The 16,136-nt window shown below is 44.4% G+C and overlaps 1 pseudogene; it reads left to right on the forward strand.

Annotated features, from left to right (window-relative positions):
- Positions 1 to 323: 323 nt before the first annotated feature.
- On the forward strand, positions 324 to 9,689 carry LOC117149681 (annotated as a pseudogene).
- The last annotated feature ends 6,447 nt before the right edge of the window (positions 9,690 to 16,136 follow it).

Raw genomic sequence — 16,136 nt, forward strand, 5'->3', positions numbered from 1 at the left:
TTTTATTCATAATATTAAAAAGAAATGAAAAACATTATCTCACATTTGAATGTGAAAAACGAAGAGAAATATTTTCTTTTTCAATCAAATAATACTGAGAAATGTCTAGCATAAAAAATTGAAATATTTTTCATCTAGAATTGTCTCTTATTAATGATTCGGAAAAAGAAAAATCTTGGTTTTGTTATTATTCTTCGTTGGTTCGTTAAATGGATAAAAAATAACTTTGCTTACAAGAACTATTGGAACTATTTATAACGAATTTAATTGATTGTTTTATCATTTATATATAAAGAATTTATGGCAAAAAATAGTTATATATACAACCTCAACTCATATGGGACTACCCCCTGAATTTAAGCATATTAATTAGGGGAGGAAAAGAAACTAACAAGGATTTTCTTAGTAGCGGCGAGCGAAAAGAAAACAGTTCAGCACTAAGTCACTTTGTCTATATGGCAAATGTGAGATGCAGTGTATGGAGCGTCAATATTCTAGTATGAGAAATTAATGATTTAAGTCCTTCTTAAATGAGGCCATTTACCCATAGAGGGTGCCAGGCCCGTATAACGTTAATGATTACTAGATGATGTTTCCAAAGAGTCGTGTTGCTTGATAGTGCAGCACTAAGTGGGTGGTAAACTCCATCTAAAACTAAATATAACCATGAGACCGATAGTAAACAAGTACCGTGAGGGAAAGTTGAAAAGAACTCTGAATAGAGAGTTAAACAGTACGTGAAACTGCTTAGAGGTTAAGCCCGATGAACCTGAATATCCGTTATGGAAAATTCATCATTAAAATTGTAATATTTAAATAATATTATTAAGAATAATGTGCATTTTTTCCATATAAGGACATTGTAATCTATTAGCATATCCCAAATTTATCATAAAATATAACTTATAGTTTATTCCAATTAAATTGCTTGCATTTTAACACAGAATAAATGTTATTAATTTGATAAAGTGCTGATAGATTTATATTATTACAGAGCGTTAATTTTTCGGAATTATATAATGGCATAATTATCATTGATTTTTGTGTTTATTATATGCTCTTGTATGATTAACAATGCGAAAGATTCAGGATACCTTCGGGACCCGTCTTGAAACACGGACCAAGGAGTCTAACATATGTGCAAGTTATTGGGATGTAAACCTAATAGCGTAATTAACTTGACTAATAATGGGATTAGTTTTTTAGCTATTTATAGCTAATTAACACAATCCCGGGGCGTTCTATATAGTTATGTATAATGTATATTTATATTATTTATGCCTCTAACTGGAACGTACCTTGAGCATATATGCTGTGACCCGAAAGATGGTGAACTATACTTGATCAGGTTGAAGTCAGGGGAAACCCTGATGGAAGACCGAAACAGTTCTGACGTGCAAATCGATTGTCAGAATTGAGTATAGGGGCGAAAGACCAATCGAACCATCTAGTAGCTGGTTCCTTCCGAAGTTTCCCTCAGGATAGCTGGTGCATTTTAATATTATATAAAATAATCTTATCTGGTAAAGCGAATGATTAGAGGCCTTAGGGTCGAAACGATCTTAACCTATTCTCAAACTTTAAATGGGTAAGAACCTTAACTTTCTTGATATGAAGTTCAAGGTTATGATATAATGTGCCCAGTGGGCCACTTTTGGTAAGCAGAACTGGCGCTGTGGGATGAACCAAACGTAATGTTACGGTGCCCAAATTAACAACTCATGCAGATACCATGAAAGGCGTTGGTTGCTTAAAACAGCAGGACGGTGATCATGGAAGTCGAAATCCGCTAAGGAGTGTGTAACAACTCACCTGCCGAAGCAACTAGCCCTTAAAATGGATGGCGCTTAAGTTGTATACCTATACATTACCGCTAAAGTAGATGATTTATATTACTTGTGATATAAATTTTGAAACTTTAGTGAGTAGGAAGGTACAATGGTATGCGTAGAAGTGTTTGGCGTAAGCCTGCATGGAGCTGCCATTGGTACAGATCTTGGTGGTAGTAGCAAATAATCGAATGAGACCTTGGAGGACTGAAGTGGAGAAGGGTTTCGTGTGAACAGTGGTTGATCACGAGTTAGTCGGTCCTAAGTTCAAGGCGAAAGCCGAAAATTTTCAAGTAAAACAAAAATGCCTAACTATATAAACAAAGCGAATATAATACACTTGAATAATTTTGAACGAAAGGGAATACGGTTCCAATTCCGTAACCTGTTGAGTATCCGTTTGTTATTAAATATGGGCCTCGTGCTCATCCTGGCAACAGGAACGACCATAAAGAAGCCGTCGAGAGATATCGGAAGAGTTTTCTTTTCTGTTTTATAGCCGTACTACCATGGAAGTCTTTCGCAGAGAGATATGGTAGATGGGCTAGAAGAGCATGACATATACTGTTGTGTCGATATTTTCTCCTCGGACCTTGAAAATTTATGGTGGGGACACGCAAACTTCTCAACAGGCCGTACCAATATCCGCAGCTGGTCTCCAAGGTGAAGAGTCTCTAGTCGATAGAATAATGTAGGTAAGGGAAGTCGGCAAATTAGATCCGTAACTTCGGGATAAGGATTGGCTCTGAAGATTGAGATAGTCGGGCTTGATTGGGAAACAATAACATGGTTTATGTGCTCGTTCTGGGTAAATAGAGTTTCTAGCATTTATGTTAGTTACTTGTTCCCCGGATAGTTTAGTTACGTAGCCAATTGTGGAACTTTCTTGCTAAAATTTTTAAGAATACTATTTGGGTTAAACCAATTAGTTCTTATCAATTATAACGATTATCAATTAACAATCAATTCAGAACTGGCACGGACTTGGGGAATCCGACTGTCTAATTAAAACAAAGCATTGTGATGGCCCTAGCGGGTGTTGACACAATGTGATTTCTGCCCAGTGCTCTGAATGTCAAAGTGAAGAAATTCAAGTAAGCGCGGGTCAACGGCGGGAGTAACTATGACTCTCTTAAGGTAGCCAAATGCCTCGTCATCTAATTAGTGACGCGCATGAATGGATTAACGACGGACGTGTTTTCGTTGCGCTCGTGTACAGATTGCGAATAACTAAGTTTTCCTTGTTTGGAAAGTAATTAAATCGGTGATTTAGTGCTCCGCGGAAGTCGAGTGAAAATTGTCGAGTGTTAAAAACAAGCGGTTTGGAAATTATTAACAATAAACTATTGGAAATTTTCCACTCCGCACGTGCTGCGAGGCGAGCTTACGAGTAAGTTTTTCGAGTAAGCTTTTTGAGCAGCTGTCAAAAAGCTTATTGGTGGCAGTCACTGCTAGGGTTTGTGTCTAGGGACAGTTTAGTGCTACCAGACGCTACCGATAGGTGGAGCTCTAGAGCATCTACCTTTTGTCAGTGAGCAAAAGGTTGCTGGCGTCGACGGTAGGAGGAGCCACCATCGGAGTTATGCCGACCGAGAGCGACAGCAGCGCGAGTGCCTTGAGCGGATGTAGTGCCTCGAGGAAATCCAGACGAGGCAGGCGCAGAAGCCATCTGGCCTCTAAGAGCTCGGCGCCGACGCAGGCGAAATTGGTTGCCCTGGCGTCGAATGGAGTGCCAGAACCCGTTGGTGTACTTGAGGAGGCGTTTTCGTCGCTGGAGGACGCCCGGGCGGCTACGGCAAACGCTGCCATCGATGCTGCCCCCCCCAACGCTGCTGCCACCGCTGTTGATCCTACTGCTGCCCCTGCTGCCGACCACACTGCTGCCTCCGCCGTTTCCACTGCTGCTAAAATTGTTGCCACCACTGCCACCGCCGCTACCGCTGCCGCCCGTGCTGGGCAAGCAGCCATGATGGCAGAGCTGTCGGCCACCCAGCGCATGGTGAGAAGCAGCTTCCGCAGCCTAGGAGAAGTGGACACGGAAGAGCTCTCGTATGCTATCAGCCGCTACGATGAGCTGGTGCTGGCGTTAATGCTCCGGTGTGGAGAACTGGAGACGCGGCTCGCTATGCCGCCACCGCCGCCGCCGTCGTCGAATCCGTTAAAGAATACGGCCGCCAATGCTCCCCAGATGCCACAGGTTGCACCCATCGCTGCCCCGCGGACCACCAAGGTTCGCGAGACGTGGTCAGCGGTGGTGAAGTGCGACGACCCTGCGCTATCGGGGAAAGCTATAGCGGAAAAGGTGCGAACGATGGTTGCACCCTCCCTCGGAGTCAGAGTACATGAGGTACGTGAGCTCCGTCGAGGTGGTGGTGCGATCATTCGTACTCCTTCAGTTGGAGAGCTGCAGAAGGTGGTAGCATCAAAGAGGTTCGCTGAAGTTGGGCTAAATGTGGCACGGAATGCGGCCGAGAAGCCGAAGGTCGTCGTCTATGACGTCGACACAGCTATCGGCCCTGAGGAATTCATGCAGGAGCTGCATGGAAATAACTTCGACAGCGATATGACTATGTCCCAATTTAAGAAGTCCGTGCACCTGGTGACCAAGGCGTGGTCGGTAACCGACGGTGCCACAGTAAATGTAACGCTAGAGGTAGACGACCGCGCGATGGCGAAGCTTGATGTAGGTCGTGTCTACATCAAGTGGTTCTCATTCCGATGCCGAGCACAGGTCCGCACATACGCCTGCCACAGATGCGTGGGTTTCGACCACAAGGTCAGCGAATGCCGGCAGAAGGACAATGTCTGCCGCCAGTGCGGGCAACAAGGCCACACCGCGGCAAAGTGCCAAAACCCGGTGGACTGCCGGAACTGCCGTCACAGAGGGCAACCCTCGGGGCATTACATGCTCTCGAACGTGTGCCCGATATACGGGGCGTTGCTGGCGAGGGTGCAAGCTAGACATTAATGTTTAGCTTCATCCAAGCGAACTGTGGCCGAGGCAGAGCTGCGACCATCGAGCTCGGAGTCCGACTCAGGAGATCGGAGTCTATGTTCGCGCTGGTGCAGGAGCCGTATCTCGGCGGGGACGGAATGGATGTGCTGCCTGAAGGAATGAGAATTTTCACCGATCGGCGAGGGAAGGCAGCCATCCTAGTAGATCAACAGGAAGCCATCTGTATGCCAGTGGAGACCCTCACCACGGATTATGGCGTATGTCTGGTCGTTAAAGGGAGCTTTGGCTCAATCTTCCTTTGCGCCGCATACTGCCAGTTCGATGCACCTCTGGAACCGTACCTCCGGTACATGGATGCGGTCCTGCTGCAGGCCAGCAGAACCCCCGCAATCCTGGGCCTCGACGCGAATGCAGTGTCCCCCATGTGGCTTAGCAAACTCTCTCGTCATGCCGAGGGGCAAGCTAACTACAGACGGGGTGAGCTGCTGTCAGAGTGGATGCTGGAGGCAAGAGTCGCCGCCCTAAACCAGTCAACAGAGGTTTACACGTTCGATAATCACAGAGCTACTAGCGATATCGACGTGACAATCGTCAATGAGGCAGCATCTATGTGGGCCACATATGAGTGGAGAGTGGACGAGTGGGAATTGAGTGACCACAACATCATTACTGTTGTGGCCGAACCAACTACCGCGCGCGCAGTTGAGAGCATAGCTCCTGTGCCGTCCTGGAACTTCTCCAATGCACGTTGGCGATTGTTCAAGGAGGAAATGGTGAGTAGAGCAGCCGAACTTCCGGAAAACTTCTCAGAGTCGCCGTTGGACCAGCAAGTTTCGACCCTGCGCAGTATAGTACATAATGTATGTGATATTGCGCTGGGAAGAAAGTCAATTCGATCGCCCAACAGGAGAGCACGTTGGTGGACTGCCGACCTCTGCGCTGCAAGGCGCGAAGTCCGGAGACTTCGTCGCCTACTCCAAGATGGAAGGCGTCGTGATGACGGTGCCGCTATAGAGCGTGTAGTGGTCGAGCTGAGGCGGGCCTCAGCAAACTACAAGAAGCTCATTGGGAGGGCGAAAATGGATGACTGGAAACGCTTCGTGGGAGATCATGCCGACGACCCATGGGGGCGCGTCTACAAGATTTGCCGAGGCCGCAGAAAGTGCACGGAGATTGGGTGCCTCCGCGTGAATGGCGAGCTCATCACTGATTGGGGTGACTGTGCACGAGTGCTCCTCCGCAATTTCTTCCCAGTTGCGGAGTCCGAAGCACCGACTGCCATCGCGGAGGAAGTCCCACCGGCCCTCGAAGAATTCGAGGTTGATGCATGTGTTGCCCGGTTGAAGAGCAGGCGCTCTCCCGGCTTGGACGGCATCAATGGCACTATCTGCAAGGCAGTCTGGCGCGCCATACCCGAGCACCTAGCATCGTTGTTTTCCCGATGCATCCGATTAGGATACTTTCCCGCTGAGTGGAAGTGCCCACGAGTTGTCTCGCTGCTCAAAGGGCCAGATAAGGACAAGTGTGAGCCCTCCTCATATAGAGGAATATGCTTGCTGCCAGTCTTTGGTAAGGTGCTCGAGGCCATCATGGTGAATCGTGTGAGAGAAGTTCTTCCGGAAGGCTGCAGATGGCAGTTTGGATTTCGCCAAGGACGATGTGTGGAGGATGCTTGGAGACACGTGAAGAGCAGTGTTTGTGCCAGCCCGGCGCAATACGTGCTCGGCACATTCGTGGACTTCAAAGGAGCATTCGACAACGTCGAATGGAGTGCTGCACTCCGCCGACTAGCAGACTTGGGATGCCGGGAGATGGGCTTGTGGCAGAGCTTTTTCTCCGGCCGAAGAGCAGTGATCCGAAGCAGTTCCGGTACTGTGGAAGTACCGGTAACTAGAGGCTGCCCGCAGGGGTCAATCAGTGGCCCATTTATCTGGGACATTCTGATGGATGTACTGCTTCAGCGTCTCCAGCCGTATTGCCAGCTGAGTGCATACGCGGATGACTTGCTGCTTCTCGTCGAGGGAAATTCCCGAGCTATGCTAGAGGAAAAAGGAGCACAGCTGATGTCCATCGTAGAAGCGTGGGGAGCGGAAGTTGGCGTTGCCGTCTCGACCAGCAAGACGGTAATAATGCTGCTAAAAGGTGCCTTGAGACGTGCGCCTACGGTGAGGTTTGCTGGAGCGAACCTTCCGTATGTACGTAGCTGTCGGTACCTTGGCATCACGGTCAGTGAAGGAATGAAATTCCTCACGCACATAGCTTCGCTTCGCCAGCGGATGACCGGAGTCGTTGGAGCATTGGCGCGTGTGCTTCGAGCCGACTGGGGCTTCAGTCCTCGAGCCAGGCGGACCATATATGACGGACTCATGGCACCTTGTGTGCTGTTTGGTGCCCCGGTATGGTATGACACCGCCGAGCAAGTAGCCGCCCGGAGACGACTAGCCTCCTGCCAGAGGCTAATCCTGCTTGGATGCCTTTCGGTATGCCGAACAGTGTCCACAGTGGCACTGCAGGTACTTGGTGGAGCTCCCCCGCTTGACTTGGCTGCTAAGTTTTTAGCGGTCAAATACAAGCTGAAGCGTGGATACCCGCTGGAGGAGAACGACTGGCTATATGACGAGGACACTACGTGTCTAAGCTGGAAGCAGAGGAAGACTCGCCTAGAAGAGTGCTTACTGCAGAGTTGGCAGAACAGATGGGATGATGACAGCGAACCAGGACGGGTGACGCATAAATTCATCCCATATGTCACTCTCGCCTATCGGGATCCAAGATTTGGATTCTCGATGAGGACGTCTTACCTGCTGACAGGTCACGGGTCGTTTAACGCATTTTTGCAAGGGAGAGCCCTCAGCGATACCACTGCTTGCGCTTGTGGAGATCCATATGAGGACTGGATGCACATATTGTGCGCTTGCCCCCTATATGCAGATTTGCGGAACCTCGATGGACTTGGAGTGCAGCGCCTTGGCGAAAACTGGACCTTCGATAGAATCCTGGAAGATCAACAGAGGACTCAACGGCTGGCAGTGTTTGCGGACGAAGTGTTCCGTAGGAGGAGGGGTGTTTAGCCCAAAAACTTCGCCGTGTGGTTAGCGGGCGAGAATACTTCCACAGTCCGCTATTGCTTGTCGTAAGAGGCGACTAATATAGCCATAGGTCCCTCTAACCCTGCTTGTCGGAGCAAAAGGAGGAGGCCCACCGAGCCTCTCTTTCGGTACCACGGGTTGTGCAGCTATCCAAGACTGCACATTGAGGTAGGCCCCCTGGTGGGAGTATCGTGGTGGCTGTGGTTGGTACCCATATCGCGGGTAGAGCCTTCGTGTTCGACGTTTGAGTTACGGTGCTAGTTGCGCAAAACTCGGGTGCTGTGACCCAGAGATCAGTAGAGATTTTAGGTAGATCTCGCTCCTCAGCAAGGGGGAGTGCTTGCCCGGCAAGCAAGTACTCGAATTGCTACCGGGGTGGTCGCTATGTACATAGCTATAGCTTCTAGTCCGGGACGCTTGTCTGGCGTATCCAGACACATACACCATGTTGATACATGCACCACTTGTGGGTGTTCAGGGTGTCGTGGTTGTAATCCCTTCAGTGTGGAACACGCCACGTAAAACAAGTTCGGAGAGATCTGAAAAGTCGTCGTCGTTGTCCCTATCTACTATCTAGCGAAACCACAGCCAAGGGAACGGGCTTGGAATAATTAGCGGGGAAAGAAGACCCTTTTGAGCTTGACTCTAATCTGGCAGTGTAAGGAGACATAAGAGGTGTAGAATAAGTGGGAGATATTAGACCTCGGTTTGGTATCGTCAATGAAATACCACTACTCTTATTGTTTCCTTACTTACTTGATTAAATGGAACGTGTATCATTTCCTAGCCATTATACGGATATATTTATTATATCTTATGGTATTGGGTTTTGATGCAAGCTTCTTGATCAAAGTATCACGAGTTTGTTATATAATCGCAAACAAATTCTTTAATAAAACGATGCATTTATGTATTTTTGATTTGAAAATTTGGTATAACTCCAATTACTCAGGTATGATCCAATTCAAGGACATTGCCAGGTAGGGAGTTTGACTGGGGCGGTACATCTCTCAAATAATAACGGAGGTGTCCCAAGGCCAGCTCAGTGCGGACAGAAACCACACATAGAGCAAAAGGGCAAATGCTGACTTGATCTCGGTGTTCAGTACACACAGGGACAGCAAAAGCTCGGCCTATCGATCCTTTTGGTTTAAAGAGTTTTTAACAAGAGGTGTCAGAAAAGTTACCATAGGGATAACTGGCTTGTGGCGGCCAAGCGTTCATAGCGACGTCGCTTTTTGATCCTTCGATGTCGGCTCTTCCTATCATTGTGAAGCAAAATTCACCAAGCGTTGGATTGTTCACCCATGCAAGGGAACGTGAGCTGGGTTTAGACCGTCGTGAGACAGGTTAGTTTTACCCTACTAATGACAAAACGTTGTTGCGACAGCATTCCTGCGTAGTACGAGAGGAACCGCAGGTACGGACCAATGGCACAATACTTGTTCGAGCGAACAGTGGTATGACGCTACGTCCGTTGGATTATGCCTGAACGCCTCTAAGGTCGTATCCGTGCTGGACTGCAATGATAAATAAGGGGCAATTTGCATTGTATGGCTTCTAAACCATTTAAAGTTTATAATTTATTTTATAAACGACAATGGATGTGATGCCAATGTAATTTGTAACATAGTAAATTAGGAGGATCTTCGATCACCTGATGCCGCGCTAGTTACATATAAAAGCATTATTTAATACAATGACAAAGCCTAGAATCAATTGTAAACGACTTTTGTAACAGGCAAGGTGTTGTAAGTGGTTGAGCAGCTGCCATACTGCGATCCACTGAAGCTTATCCTTTGCTTGATGATTCGATAAATAAATGATTTTTCCTGTAGCCAAACAAACACCTCGTCATCAATTTAGTGACGCATATGATATTGTCCCTATCATATAATTTTTGATATAAAGACTTTAAAGAATTATATCAAGTTGCCAAATACCTCGTCATCAATTTAGTGACGCATATGATATTGTCCCTATCGTATAATTTTTGATATAAAGACTTTAAAGAATTCTATCACGTTGCCAAATACCTCGTCATCAATTTAGTGACGCATATGATATTGTCCCTATCATATAATTAATATAAAGACTTTAATGAATTGTGTCAAGTTGCCAAACACCTCGTCATCAATTTAGTGACGCATATGATATTGTCCCTATCATATAATTTTTGATATAAAAACTTTAAAGAATTGTATCAAGTTGCCAAATACCTCGTCATCAATTTAGTGACGCATATGATATTGTCCCTATCATATAATTAATATAAAGACTTTAATGAATTGTGTCAAGTTGCCAAACACCTCGTCATCAATTTAGTGACGCATATGATATTGTCCCTATCATATAATTTTTGATATAAAGACTTTAAAGAATTATATCAAGTTGCCAAATACCTCGTCATCAATTTAGTGACGCATATGATATTGTCTCTATCATATAATTAATATAAAGACTTTAATGAATTGTGTCAAGTTGCCAAACACCTCGTCATCAATTTAGTGACGCATATGATATTGTCCCTATCATATAATTTTTGATATAAAAACTTTAAAGAATTGTATCAAGTTGCCAAATACCTCGTCATCAATTTAGTGACGCATATGATATTGTCCCTATCATATAATTAATATAAAGACTTTAATGAATTGTGTCAAGTTGCCAAACACCTCGTCATCAATTTAGTGACGCATATGATATTGTCCCTATCATATAATATTTTGATATAAAGACTTTAAAGAATTATATCAAGTTGCCAAATACCTCGTCATCAATTTAGTGACGCATATGATATTGTCTCTATCATATAATTAATATAAAGACTTTAATGAATTGTGTCAAGTTGCCAAACACCTCGTCATCAATTTAGTGACGCATATGATATTGTCCCTATCATATAATTTTTGATATAAAGACTTTAAAGAATTCTATCAAGTTGCCAAATACCTCGTCATCAATTTAGTGACGCATATGATATTGTCTCTATCATATAATTAATATAAAGACTTTAATGATTTGTGTCACGTTGCCAAACACCTCGTCATCAATTTAGTGACGCATATGATATTGTCCCTATCATATAATTAATATAAAGACTTTTTAAAGAATTGTATCAAGTTGCCAAACACCTCGTCATCAACTACTATATTATGGTTGCGCCGACCTCTCATATTGTATTCTCTTATGTCTTCATAGGATTTTGGCAATTATACGAGTAAATTAAATAATATACATATGAAAATGATTAATTATTATATGTATAAGGGAAAAAATGCTGAAATATTCCCATATTATCTTAGTATTATAGAGGAAAGACCGTTGCCGACCTCTGATATTGTTCAAAACTTATGTATTTATATGATTTTGGCAATTATATGAGTAAATTAAATAATATACATATAAAATGATTAAATATTATATGTATAAATGTATAAAGGAAAAAATGATGAAATATTCCCACATTATCTTAGTATTATAGAGGAAAGACCGTTGCTGACCTCTGATATTGTTCAAAACTTATGTATTTATATGATTTTGGCAATAATATGAGTAAATTAAATAATATACATATGAAAATGATTAATTATTATATGTATAAATGTATAAGGGAAAAAATGCTGAAATATTCCCATATTATCTTAGTATTATAGAGGAAAGACCGTTGCTGACCTCTGATATTGTTCAAAACTTATGTATTTATATGATTTTGGCAATTATATGAGTAAATTAAATAATATACATATGAAAATTATTAATTATTATATGTATAAGGGAAAAAATGCTGAAAATATCCCACATTCTCTTAGTATTATAGAGAAAAGCCATTATAGTGAGAGGGTATAGTAGTGTAAACGACCGGAATTACGACAGAGGGTTCAAAAACTACTATAGGTAGGCAGTGGTTGCCGACCTCTCATATTGTTCAAAACTTATGTATTCATATGATTTTGGCAATTATATGAGTAAATTAAATAATATACATATGAAAATTATTAATTATTATATGTATAGGGGAAAAAATGCTGAAATATTCCCACATTCTCTTAGTATTATAGAGAAAAGCCATTATAGTGAGAGGGTATAGTAGTGTAAACGACCGGAATTACGACAGAGGGTTCAAAAACTACTATAGGTAGGCAGTGGTTGCCGACCTCTCATATTGTTCAAAACTTATGTATTCATATGATTTTGGCAATAATATGAGTAAATTAAATAATATACATATGAAAATGATTAATTATTATATGTATAAGGGAAAAAATGCTGAAAATATCCCACATTCTCTTAGTATTATAGAGAAAAGCCATTATAGTGAGAGGGTATAGTAGTGTAAACGACCGGAATTACGACAGAGGGTTCAAAAACTACTATAGGTAGGCAGTGGTTGCCGACCTCTCATATTGTTCAAAACTTATGTATTCATATGATTTTGGCAATAATATGAGTAAATTAAATAATATACATATGAAAATGATTAATTATTATATGTATAAGGGAAAAAATGCTGAAAATATCCCACATTCTCTTAGTATTATAGAGAAAAGCCATTATAGTGAGAGGGTATAGTAGTGTAAACGACCGGAATTACGACAGAGGGTTCAAAAACTACTATAGGTAGGCAGTGGTTGCCGACCTCTCATATTGTTCAAAACTTATGTATTCATATGATTTTGGCAATAATATGAGTAAATTAAATAATATACATATGAAAATGATTAATTATTATATGTATAAGGGAAAAAATGCTGAAAATATCCCACATTCTCTTAGTATTATAGAGAAAAGCCATTATAGTGAGAGGGTATAGTAGTGTAAACGACCGGAATTACGACAGAGGGTTCAAAAACTACTATAGGTAGGCAGTGGTTGCCGACCTCTCATATTGTTCAAAACTTATGTATTCATATGATTTTGGCAATAATATGAGTAAATTAAATAATATACATATGAAAATGATTAATTATTATATGTATAAGGGAAAAAATAATCATATTATATATGAATAATGGAAAAAAAATGAAATGTTCCTATAATCTCTTAATATATAAGAGAATAGCCCGTATGTTGGGTGGCAAACGGAATTGAAAATACCCGCTTTGAGGACAGCGGGTTCAAAAACTACTATAGGTAGGCAGTGGTTGCCGACCTCCCGCATTATTCGAAATATTTATTTCGGATTATGTTTATATTGGTTACATACAATAAAGTATATTATTATCCGTACAAATTTGTTTCTCAGTTCTATAGAACACGGGACTTGGCTCCGCGGATAATAGGAATATACGCTTTATAGATAATATCGTTGAAACAAAAGTCAAGTTTCTATTATATATAGAATAACAAATCGTTTCCATATATTATCGTTAATTTTTTTTTTTTTTTTTTTTTTTTTTTTTTTTTTTTAGCGTGCGTTTATTTATTTAAAATCTGTCCTAGTGGACAATAATTAAATGGTTTTGCGGGGGAACATTAGCTTAAGGGATACTATTGTACATGTATTTGTGGCGGGTTTTATATGTGTTGTCTATTGTTGTGGAAGATCGAGAGGGTGTCTCCTCATGAGACGTCTGCTTGTTTGGCTATTGTCTAACAGGTTGGTGGCGAGGTGGTTAGGGTGGTTTTCGAGCCTTTTCAGGTATCTCTCGCTGAGCCTGGAGATTTCATCAGCGACTTGTGGGATTCCAAGTTCCCTATGTATGGCGACATTCTCGTGGTAGGGATGCGCATTACAGGCAATTCTCAAGCACCTATTCTGGAACCGCTGTATACGCAGGCGATTCGTGTGGCTTGCCGTGCCCCATAGCTGTATCCCGTAGGTCCAGATGGGCTTGAGAATTGCCTTGTACACCAGGATTTTGTGGTTCTGCCTTAGCTTGGACCCTCTCCCAATAAGCCAATGCATCTGCCTCAGACGCGCATCGGCCTGTATGCGTTTGCTGACGATGTGGGGACGCCAAGTGAGCCTGCGGTCCAGGGTAAGTCCTAGGTACTTGGGTGCGGGTGCGTTGGGAATGATGACTCCGTTTAGCGTGACCGGTGGGCAGTCTCCTCTCCTTAGTGCAAATGTTGTTTGGGTAGATTTTTCCGCGTTCACTACGATGTTCCACCTGCTGAGCCAGGGATGTAGCGCGTCCATTTGCCTTTGGATTGTTTCGGAGGCTTCTCGTGGGTCGGATGAGGAGGCGAGGAAAGCCGTGTCATCTGCATAAGTCGCTATAGTTAGGTTCCTGGAGGGGATTATGGGAAGGTCTGCGGTGTAAAGGGTGTACAGTATTGGTCCGAGCACACTGCCTTGCGGAACTCCAGCTCTGATCAGTCTGGGTAGGCTTATTGCACTTCCGCATCTGACTTGGAATGCTCTTCCCTCAGTGTAGGATTTGAGGAGGGTAAAATGGGGGCTTGGGAGGTAGGATTTGAGTTTATGGAGGAGTCCAGGATGCCAAACTCTGTCGAATGCCTGCTTCACGTCGAGCATTACAGCGCAGCAGTATTTCTTTTGCTCGAATGCCTCGAGGATCCGTTCGACTAGCCGGTGGCATTGCTCTGGTGTTCCGTGGGAGCGCCTGAAGCCAAACTGGTGATCGGGGATCAAACCAGCCTCATCCAGTACTGGCAATACTCTGCGCAAAAATACTCTTTCGAGTATTTTGGAGAGGATTGCCAGCAAACTAATCGGACGATAGGAGGCGAGATTGGCTTCAGGCTTACCAGGCTTGAGGAGGACAATAACCTCTGCTCTTTTCCACTCTTCCGGGAAGTACCCTAGCCGGAAGCAGCTGTTGTAAATGCTGGCCAGCATTTGTGTGCAGCGGAATGGGAGCATTTTTAGGGCCGCCGCATCTATACGATCCAGGCCTGGAGATTTGTTGTTCTTCAGTAGAGCAATCTCCTGCGCAACTTCCTCAGGGTCGACTGGTTCCAACGGGGGACCGGGAGAGCTTGGGCTATTGAGAAACCGGGCTGTTTCAGCATGTTCTTCGGCAGTGCAGCAGTCGAACGGAGAGAAGGCGTTGTAAAGGTGTTCGGCGAAAGCTTCTGCTCTTTCAGCATCCGAACGGCACCAGGATCCATCTGCTTTGCGCACTGCGGAAACCTTTTTGGCTGGTCGTTTAATGTGGCGGGTGACGTTCCACAGATTGTGGTCTGGGTCCCCGGGAGAGAGTTCCTCGAGGAATCTGAGGAAGGAGTCCTGGCGTAGGCTGGAGATCTTGTCCTTCAACTCCTTTGTGGCGTGATTGAGCGCTGTTTTGTCTCTTGGATTGCGCGTCAAGAACCAAACTCTCCTGAGACGCCTCTTCTCAGTCACGAGTGCCGCAATTTCCGGGGACCAGAGGTGGAGGTCCCTGCTAGGTGTTCTCGCAGTCTTTGGTGGCGGTGGGCTTGCGAATTCCGCAGCGTTTTGCATCTGCCTGGTGAGATTCCCGATAGCTTCATCAATGTTCCTGGGTGTGTTGAGGATGGGGTTCGGATTGACGGTGGAGAGCATCCAGGACGCGAACTTGGCGGCGTCGGTATATTTTCCAGTGAGCCTTCTGAGCGGGGTTTTCCTGAGGACTGGCGTGTTGATTAGCACGTTTATTGCACAGTGGTCTGACAGGAGATCAGCATTTGTTGTGCAGCTGATCTTCGCATGCCCTATGCCTTTCGACACAGCAAAGTCCAGTAGGTCTGGAGTCTTGAGGGGATTCGTTGGCCAGTGAGTGGGCTCGCCAGTGGAGTGGCAGTCCAGTCGGTGGCGTTGCAGGTACCCAAACAGAGTTTTCCCTTTGGGGTTGTTGGCGCGCGATCCCCACCAAGAATGTTTGGCGTTATAATCTCCAGCTGCTATGAAGCGGGGCCCAAAATGCTCGAAGAACTCACTGAGGTGAGATGCTGTTATGCGGTATCTGGGGGGAAAGTAGACCGCTCCAATGTCTAAATCTCCTTGCGGGCTGACAATCCTGATGACAGGACATTGTGCCCAGTCTTGCTGAAACGCGGGCAGCTCTAGGTATTGAATACCGCTCCTGATGAGGATGGCTGCTCCACCGCGTGCTCTGCCAGAAGGATGGTCTGCATGGATGAGGTCATATCCGCTGATATTAAAGTGGGATCTGGGGGAGAAGTGGGTTTCGGCTACGAGTAGGATATCGATCTGGTGGGTCTTCAGATGGTGCTCGACTATGGCCTTGCTGTTCTGCAGGCCGTTCGCATTCCAGACGACTAGGTGGAGCTTTAGTTGCATGACTTGCTGTTGAGAATGGTGGCCACCAGCTG

Source organism: Drosophila mauritiana, unplaced genomic scaffold (assembly GCF_004382145.1).
Source record: "Drosophila mauritiana strain mau12 unplaced genomic scaffold, ASM438214v1 U_289, whole genome shotgun sequence".
Classification (NCBI taxonomy): Eukaryota; Metazoa; Arthropoda; class Insecta; order Diptera; family Drosophilidae; genus Drosophila; species Drosophila mauritiana.